This window comes from Grammomys surdaster, unplaced genomic scaffold (genome assembly GCF_004785775.1).
Source record: "Grammomys surdaster isolate TR1022 unplaced genomic scaffold, NIH_TR_1.0 343, whole genome shotgun sequence".
NCBI classification, from domain to species: Eukaryota; Metazoa; Chordata; class Mammalia; order Rodentia; family Muridae; genus Grammomys; species Grammomys surdaster.
The window spans coordinates 2419415-2428437 of record NW_021604762.1 but is presented as its reverse complement, the minus strand read 5'-3'; the positions used below and the strand labels follow the sequence as shown (position 1 = coordinate 2428437).

General features: G+C 45.1%; 1 long non-coding RNA gene across 1 annotated transcript; it reads left to right on the top strand.

The window, feature by feature from the left end:
• The first annotated feature begins 203 nt into the window (after positions 1-203).
• Positions 204-9015, top strand: LOC114630698. The gene is made up of 3 exons (XR_003712847.1): positions 204-430; positions 6170-6277; positions 8957-9015. It is a non-coding gene; the product is annotated as an uncharacterized LOC114630698 (long non-coding RNA).
• The last annotated feature ends 8 nt before the right edge of the window (positions 9016-9023 follow it).

Here is a 9023-nt window from a genome sequence, read left to right as displayed (position 1 = left end):
CAGCGTCTCCCGTAGAAGTCTAAGATGAGAAGATGCGCCAGAGCTGTTAGGGTTACGTTTAACAGAGGGCAGCAGATGGGTCTAACCCATCTCTCTAGCTCATCCCTCTCCTAGAATAAGAAAGCTAGCATGGCCGGTTAATGGCACTATCAGGGACCTAGGCTTTGTATCTCTGTTCTCTGGCATCCTTAGATGAAGGCATTTGTCTTCTTTGTCATAAGTTGCTTGCTGTATCTCCAGACACAGCATCAGAGCTCCAGGCAAAAAAAGGAGAAAATGACAGGCAAAGCTTTGCCCATTTATTTTGATGGCAAACTTGCCCTAAGGACTTCGGGCTACTTTGAAACAGCTAGGATGATGTCTCCTGGCTCCTTACCTGAAGGGGGATGCGCATCTGGGTCATTGTCTTTTCATTCTGTAATGGAGGAAGGTAAGATGTAAGTGAATTGAAAGCTTATCAGCTTTGTGGTAATAGTGTGTTTACAACTGTTTATAGTCTACTTACAAAGTTTATGTTTACAAAAGGTGCGAGTGATCTATTTTGTTAGAGGGCATTGGTAGACGGGCTTGTGGATTTCAGCTGACTCAGGAGTGGCATTTTATCTGTCGGGTTGGCATAGGCTAATTCCATGAGGCCTGATCATAGTACCTATGGGAAGCTGATATAAACACTGTGCATGCTTATTGGCAAAAGTCAAGTATATTTCTCTACAGAGAGCTATTCTTACATTTCAGGAGGATAGTAGGAGTCAACTGGTTTTTGTTAAATTTCTTATAACCCTTTTCTTTATTTAATTGCTCATTTATCCATCCATCCATCCATCCATCCATCCATCCCCCTGTACATCCATCCGTCCACCTGGCCATCCATCCGTGTGTCCATGCATCCACCTTCCTCACTTTCACCCATTATCCATCTAGCTGTCCTGTCAGCTATCCATTTATCAGTCTTTCTATGCATGTATGTGTCTATCTGTCCATCCAGTCATCATCCTTCAATCTGTCCACATTTCATCTGTCCAATCAGCTGCTCAGTAAACATTTTAAGACCTATGTGCCAGCTGCATTCTCTATGTGCTAAGCTTGTCTTCCTGCCTCTTTCTTTACTCCAGGCCTGGCTGAGACCTTTTCCAAACGTGGGAGCCTAAGGATGGAGAGTTATCAAAAACAGTTGCTATTTCAGTCCAGAACTTGAAGTTAAAAATGTTCAAATGGAAAAAAAAGTTTAAAAATATAAATGTGTATTTTTCTAAAACCCCATTAAGCTGTCAAGGGCTCTCACTGTGTGTTTCCTTTCCCATCGTTGCTAATCGGCAAGGTATGTGCGTGCCCCAAACAGAAGAGTAGCCCTCCTTTTCCTCTTCTTCTTCCTCCTCCAGCTCTGCCCCTCCCCCATCCCTTCCCTTCCCTCTTCTGCTGCTTATACTTAATCTATTCTGCAGCCTTAGGGACCCCGTAGTTTTGGCCTCCACTCCCTGGAAAGATTGCTAAAGGGAACACAGCCTTGCTTCTGCCTGGAGGCTTGGATACCCATAGCACCCTCCATAGTGCGCTCAGACTGCCTAAGCATCTCAAATCCTGGCTATGTCTTTTACTAGGTGTATCATTTTGAGTATTTTACTGCTCTGGATCCCAGCTTCCTCTCATGTAAAGTGAGAATTGGCATCCTCTACATCTTCTTGTCGTAGTAGGTTGGTCTGGTGCTGCTTGTATTTAAATGCTAGATACTGGCTTCCAGGATCTGGTTGTCCCCAATGAGCAGATCTTCATGTACACCAAGTGATGCTATGTAAACCTTGCTCCCTAATTTAACTGGCCAATAAAAGGCTAGAGCCTGTGACTGTGCAGGAGAGGGAGATGGGTGGAACTTGAGGATCAAGTTGGGTGTCTCAGGAGAGGCAAAATGGGAACAGAAAGGACACAGAGACTGGAGGAGGCCTCCATGACAGGAGATGGACCATGAGCATGTGGCCAGAACAACAGGAAGTAACAAGGGACATATGGTGAGAAATCAGTTAGAATATCGAAAAACCTGCCCCACCTTTTACGTTTATGGCTTGTCTGCCGTTTTATATGAGCTAGCTAGAACTCATAATTCCTTTGGCATCTTGTCTCTGTGAGTCGAAATTAGCAGAGCTTATCAGGCGCCAGGCAGAGTTCGGTCTCATGTTTACCGTGAGAACTGCCTCTACAGCATGCTGTGGTCTCGCTGCCCTCTGTGTCATCCTACACATTTAGAGTTTTATTATAGGACTAGAAGTTAGACCTGAGACTTCCTCAGCCAACCCTGTAATTCCAATTAAGACGATTATACAATAATTTGATGTAACTAGTGAGAAAATAAAATGGAAGAGATTTTCGTAAAACTGATCAGGTAGTGTGTGAGGGAAACCAACCTGCTGGTCACAGGAGTGCCTCTTAGCTCTCTTCTCTCTCCACAGTCTACCAAATGCTTATAGCAAGGTATTTAATATTGTCTTGTTTATGATCTTGTGTCCCTCAATGTTGTGTCCTACCATCGCGGCAGTTCCTTCCCTGCTAACATCTAGAGAATCAAAAACACACAAGTAAATTGTTTTCCTCATTGCCTAGCACAGCAGGGAGAAGCCTGGGGAATGTGCCTAGGAAAGAAATCCCAGCACCGAGGACTGCAAGGAGCAGGCAGAGCAGGGTGGCGAGGCTCTCCACTCAGATGTAAGGCAGCATCTACTCATCAACTTCTGCCTGGCTAAATAGAGGGTTTGTTCCAAAGGAAGCAGTTACCAGGCCTGATGGGTGGTAAATGCGTATAATCCTAGCCCTCTGGAGAACAAGGTAGAGGATGAGGAATTAGAGGCCAGCCTGGGCTACATACATAGGGAGTCATAGAAAGACTTTGTCTTAAAACTAACAAATAAACACCAAATAACAAAAGAAACATTTACAAAAAAAGTTGAAGATGAGCCTGAAATACAGAACATTTTCTAGCCTTGGGATCATATGATTCTGATCTTGATACTTATAACTGCAAACAGGGGGGAGTCAAAGTTCTGTGGCTGCTGTGAACATTTCCACACATTAAGCTAGGGCAGTTTAGGAGCAATGTTTTTAAAAACAAGACAAATTAAAACACACACACACACACACACACACACACACACACACACACACTGAGATCCAGTGTTCCCCAAACCTCTCAGTAGAGCATGGCTTTGCCTCTGGGCTCTTCACCACATCAGCTGTTTAGAAATCAGCTGACTGATTGTTGGAGGCCTGGCAGGGTGGGGCAGGAGGGGTAGGGAGTGGGGGGATGTGTGCCACAAGGAATTCCAGATAGGTGTGTCAGGATCCCAGCTTTTTAGAGGCTTGCAATTCAGCTTCTCAAATATACAAATGATTGTGGCTGTGCATGATAGTTTGGGGCATCCCAGAAGAGCACAGCTGAATGCATCTCTAGGCTGCAGTGACAGGGGTCACTGAGCCGGACGTCCTAGCATCTGCCACATCTTGCTATTGTGGGGAAGACCCTTGGCTACTCTCTGTGAAGCCAATAACTGGCCCATGCTTACCTCTGTGAACCTCTTACCCAAAAGATCTGCTTCAACTTTCATGCCCCATGTCTTTGCTCAACGATACCTCAACTTGACAGCTAGGACCTGGCTTCTCATAGAAGACATGACTGCATAATGGAAGCACAGTGCTCAGTGTGGCTAGGCCTTCGGCCTTACCAGCCCCACACTGAAGGCACTCTCAGTGAGGGCAGAGAAAAACATACGGGTGCTAAGAGCAAGCAATGAAGGAATGCGCACGGGGAGGGCGTAGGGAGTACTCTTTGCTGAGGGTGTGCACAACCTTACTCCCTGATCCGATGGGTCAGATACAAGAACAAAAGAGCTATTATCTGAGAGACAGTGTTCCCAGAAAAGTACTCTGAGCTAGAAAATCCCTGTATCCTTGCTCATTTATTTTGTAAGATACAAGGACTCAAAAAGAAAAAAAATTCTTTCCCTTTCCTGTGGAGCCCTGACATAAAGGAGAGCCTGTGTATGGCGGTGGCGGTGACTGAGCACAGCCTCCCAGGCTGCTGCTCTCCTGATGTTGAGCCACATAGTCCATTAGTACCCAAATGCTGGCAATCCCACCAAGGCCGCCATCCCTCTGTCTTTCGGGTTCAATCCTGCCTCTATGCATGCTCTACTGAAACACAAAGATCCTTTCTTAGCAACAGAAACTCCATTTATCAGTTAGGAGGCTTTGGGTTGTAAGTCCCAAAATACCCAACCAGGAATGAACTGAAGCACAAATAAATTCTCTCACTCTGAGCACTAAGTCTGGAGCAGACAGTAGTTACAATTGTTTCGTGTACCCAGTGACTTCAGAGGGGCATAGGTTTCCCCTGTCCTTCCCATCTGTCATCACACGGTCACAAGATGGTGGCCATAATTCCAAGATCTCACAGAAGACCTCCCCAAAGTGGAAGTAAGTGTCAGAAGTCATTGCATTAGTAACTTGTTTTGTGGCTGTTACTGTCTTCTTGCCTGACAAGAATGGCTGGTTTATGTTGGCTCACCCAGTGGATAGTTATGGTGAGGAAGTCATGATGGAAGGTGCTTGAGGTAGCTGCTCAAATTGCACTCACATTCAAGAAACAGAGGGTGGCGAGTGCTGGTGCCCAACTCCTTTTTTCACGAGCCTCAACACAGGGCACAATTGAGTCCAGCCTCAGAGTAGGCTTCCCATCTCAGTTAACCTAATCTAAGTCTTCCCAGGCATGTCTGCCAGGTGACTCTAGATCCTGCCAGTTTGACCGGATGTTAACCCTTAGGGTGGTTTCCATTGACATCTCTTATTGAGAAAGTCTTCCTCAAACAGGATTTTTTCATGTTTCACAGACCAGAACAGGGTCAGATGACAATTGCCAATCATTAGCAAAAGCAAAAAAAAAAATCTCTTTGATAACTTAAAACATTCATCTTCTGCAGAGAGTGGAAATTGGTCTTGGGGGTCATAGAAACACACACACACACACACACACACACACACACACACACACACACTGAGGGCGTAGTATGCTGATGGTACACACTGTTAAGAAGAGAGGCAATTAGAAACAACCTGCCTAAAAGGCTCCTTCAGGGAAGGCCCTTTCCCGAGTCATGACTTATTGCTAGTTCCTGGGGACATCTCTTTTGGCCTGGCAAACAAGGGAATGACGGCTAAAGAAGTACCAACCATGTCTGCCACACCCTACCTGGAAAGAACTGTGCTCTGCAGGATGAAACATGGTGGCTTTCTGTGACTTCAAAAGTATGCTGGACCACCTACTCGCTCTCAAAGGTGGCCATGGTTGTTAACTACATGTCTGAGCTGAGCATTTAACTTGACAGCCAGAAGTGAGTTTCTGGGGACAAAAATGGAAATTAACAAAGGACCTGAGATTAATAAAGAGACATTTAAAGAATATTTTTACACATTCAGGCTGTGTGGTGAGTGACTTTGTTAAATGACTTAACACATTCCCCCCTCACCCCCTTCTTGTGTGATGCTCTAAGAGGATAAGGCCTGTGGGTCTCAGTCAATAGCGCTCTACTCCAGTGCATGAATACCGCAGAACAGTGGAAGAGCTGAACGGGTTAATCTTGATGAGCAGGTGGCTGGCTCCTGGCAGCCAGGAGAGAACAGAGGCAAGAGGGATCCCTTGCCTTATTCCTTTCCCAGCTCATCTCCAGTCCCCTCCCTTCCCCTCTGATGCTTACACTTTCGTCTATGATTTCTGGACCTTCCAGTCATGTCCTTGCCTTGAGACGGCCAGCATTCTCAGCACAGAAGAGGCTCTGGGTCTGGCTCAGCATTCTGTATGGTGGGTATGTGGAACAGCTGAAGACGATGAACAGGTTGGTCTGGATCCTCTGCAGTTTTCCCCATATCTCGGTATCCATCACCACACCCCCCATTTTGATTACTCTGAGTCTTGACTTACAGAGTTACCTGCTGCCTGCATGTTTGCTTTGGTGGCCTCTACAGGGCTATAGGAAGCAAGGACAGGCAGTGCCACACACATCATGGGAAATGTGCTCCTGAAGGGGATAGTGACAGTGGGATGATGCTCTCTTTTAGGACTAAAAACCTGGTCGACCTAAACTGGTGCTCTTGACACAAGTGGGTTCCACTGTTTCCTCTCTTTGACCAGGTCACCACAACTCACACTGATCACTTCTCCATTAGCGTCTCTACAAACCAAGAGGGGTCCTATCCAAGGAGCGGCATGTGGGGCTGATGTTCAGACTCGTGATTTTCTGTAAGTCAATGCTTCCTGAGACTAGCTGTAGACTAACTACTCTGGGAGTTTTAAAGTCAGAATTGATTCCCAAGTCCCAGCCCAGGTCAGTCTCTTCAGCTGGGAACCAGGCCTTGGGTTTTAAAAACAAACTCCCAAGTGACTACTACGTGATATCAAGACTAAGAAACAAATGTGTGTGTTCTGTGTATGGATGGGTATTTTTCTTCCACCAAGTATATACTTTGTGTTTAAAATATCAAAAGAAAGTAAAACAATTCTCATTTTTGGAAAGAGATCAAGTCAATTTTTGCTTATTTCTTTCTATAAAAAAGATCTTTTTATAAAATGTGAATACACACACACACACGCGCGCGTGCGCGCACACATGCACACACACACACATATATACATGTGGAGAAAGCTTTCATTTTTAGTGTTAAGCACAATGAGGAATCAAGTAGGAAAATTTTTAGAAAGTTAGTAAGATAACTTCAAATAGACATAATTTATATGTCACTTATTTAAATGAGGAGGAGAGTACAGAAGAGACATTTGAAGTGAGTGGCATGCCAGCTGAACAGTTTCTGGTGAGCCTCAGCATGCATCCTTGCCATGTGCCCATCTTTAAATAGGTGTGTTATTTCTGAACCGCCCCAGATGATAGCTGCTTCTGGTGAAAGCTGAGGTTTCCTAACGGCATGTTTCGTACCACATGTGGTTATAGGAGTAGTAGGTGCCATGACTGAGGTTGCCTGGAAAGGAAAATGGAAGCACAATGGGGTAGAGAAGCCGGACTGAAAATACCGTTACTGGTATTCCCTGTCCACACTGCCAAGTCAGGCCGTTAGGAAGAGCTAGCCTCAGGCCTTCTGCCCATTTGCTGAGGGTGGGCTCCAAAATGGCCTTTGCTGAGAACTGGCAGTGACACAGAGGCAGCTAGGCCCTGAGGCTCTGACTCCAAGCAGTGTTGGCAAAATCCTGAGCCAGAAGCTTCTGAGAGCAGGATGGCTCCAATAGAGCTTCAGCCTTTGGCCAGATTCATGACAGCCATGTCATGGTGACCATGACTCTTTCTCCCTCTCTCCCTCTCTCTATCTCTCCATATCTCTCTCTCACTCCCTCTCTCCATCTCTCTCTGTCTCTGTCTCTCTATTTGTATGTGTGTGAGCATGTGTGTGCATATGTGTGCATGTACACATGTATGCACAGTTGTATGCACCCATGTGTGTGCATGTGGAGACCAGAGATTGACATCAGAAGTCTTCTTCTGTTCCTCTTCACCTCGTTTTTGAGACAGGGTCTCTCACTGAACCCAGACCTCACTATTTCAGTTAGTCTGGCTGGCCAACAGATTTCTGGGATCCATTTATCTCTCCCCACTTACCTCAGTGTTGGGTTTAATTTTTAAATACACAGAGCTGTGCTCAGCTATTACACGGGATCTGAACTCAGGACCCCATGCTGGTATAAACACTGTGCCCACTGAGCCCCTAGATCTTGACTTTTAATGTTATTGCAGGCAATGCGTTGATAAAGAATTTGCCTAAAATTTCTTTTAAAGATAGAGAGAAAAACAATGTTTTTGCTAAGTGCTAAGCATTCTCTGGGCCTTAAACCCCATATGAAATCATATAGCTGATTGGAATCATATAACCATTGCTCTCATCTCTTTGGTCATGACTTTACCTCACCTACTTATGTAAGGTAGCAAAGGCCTTTGTTATCAACAGCTCCAATATATAGTGATTAATCCACATTTTCTCCTTTAAAGTTATTCTCAAGTATCTGTGCAACAATGCCTTTTGTTAAGTAGACCTTAAAAGCCTCAGAGAGGGGGGGACCATACTTTTGATGTTTCTCATCAAGAAGTCTATAATATGGGGCTAGGAGATGCCCTGCAGGCATGGGGACCTGTGTTTGATCCCCAGAACTCACATCTTTAAAAGCTGGGCGAGGTGCTACACACTTGTCATCCCTGGGCTGAGACACACTGGCCAGCCAGCCTAACTTACTTTGTGAGTTCCAGACCAATGAAAGACCTTGTCTAAAAAACAAACCACCAACAAAGTAGACAGAAGGATTGCAACCGAGGCCATGACCTAGCCTGTACATGCACAAGCACAAAAAATAAGACAAATAAGAATTGACCAGGCTGGAGTGCACACTCATTTTGCCCAATGTGTTCAATGCCACCATCTAGTAACTTGATCACCAGCCTTTCCATACTGTGATTTTAGTACCCAATGTCAAAAACTGGAGTAGAGTCTGTAGTCAGAACCTAAGGCTCTTGAGGGAGCATCTGGGATTTGATCTAGCCCAGTGTTCTCATATTATAGAAATAGAGATTTTAAAACAGAGGGGAGAGAAAAAGGAAGGAAATGGAGACTCAGACAAGTAGCTCTCTACTCAGCATATGTGAAGAAGGGATTTGAAGTTACCATCTCTAGACTGCTACCAGCAGCTCACTTTACCCTGGCAGAGCCCTGACACCAACACTAATCAGTGCTGGAATTATTAAACTCCACTGCAAAGGAAAATACAAGTCTGCATTAACTATGGAAAGACATGGATATCCCTCTGTAACAATTAGAACACCAAGCAACACTAAGGAGTGTACAACTGTCCTGGTTCTGCTTTCGAAAAGCAGACTAACAACTACCTTAGCTATTGAGTTATACCTGACATCTTTTGTGCTAGGGAGAAAATGAAGACACCTCAATGCCAGCTGCCATGAAAAAGGATACAAATACCATTGCCAGGCTAT